The sequence below is a fragment of the Nestor notabilis genome, unplaced genomic scaffold (genome assembly GCF_000696875.1).
Source record: "Nestor notabilis isolate BGI_N333 unplaced genomic scaffold, ASM69687v1 scaffold21700, whole genome shotgun sequence".
NCBI lineage: Eukaryota > Metazoa > Chordata > Aves > Psittaciformes > Psittacidae > Nestor > Nestor notabilis.
The window spans coordinates 35,301-35,838 of NW_009909990.1; the positions used below are offsets into that span (position 1 = coordinate 35,301).

Genomic DNA, 538 nt, shown 5'->3' on the forward strand with positions numbered 1-538 from the left:
CAGCCCTGAGCGCTGGAGGAGCCGACGCAGCCCAGAAGTGACGGCCAAGGACAGATCGGGATTTACCAGCCCTCCCTAAGCCCTGCCTGCCTCGTAAATGGGCGGCTTAATCCCCGGCTCCCTCTGAGGTGCAGCCAAGCACAACACATGTAATTAGTGCCGAGTGCTGACAGGCTCGCCTTGAAATACTCTGCCTGTTGCAACTGCCCCTCTGAATGTGCCCTCCTGTCCCTGGCTCCTGAGGGGTAAACACCCAGCTGCCAGCATCCCTGGGGATGCATTTTGGGACGGTCAGACCCACCTTTGCAGAGGATGGTTCCCAGCCATCCCTGTTCTTTAGGGTTGGGATAAGGGGTCCCAAGGACCACCCCACCTTGGAGGTGATGCCAATAAGTGCATAAATGCCCCCAGCATCAAACACAGGAGAGTAGGTGGTTTGGTCGAGCTGTGGAAACAAGGCTTATGGAGGCTGTCCAACAACCCTCCAGGCTCCTCACCAAAGGACAAGCAGCACCTCCCATGACAGGTAAGACCCCGG

General features: G+C 57.8%; 1 protein-coding gene across 1 annotated transcript in view; it reads right to left on the bottom strand.

Moving 5' to 3' along the window:
* The window catches only part of ITPR3 (inositol 1,4,5-trisphosphate receptor, type 3), a gene marked incomplete at its 5' end in the record, with an annotated part of 31,263 nt that overhangs the window by 30,588 nt on the left and 137 nt on the right, over positions 1-538 (bottom strand).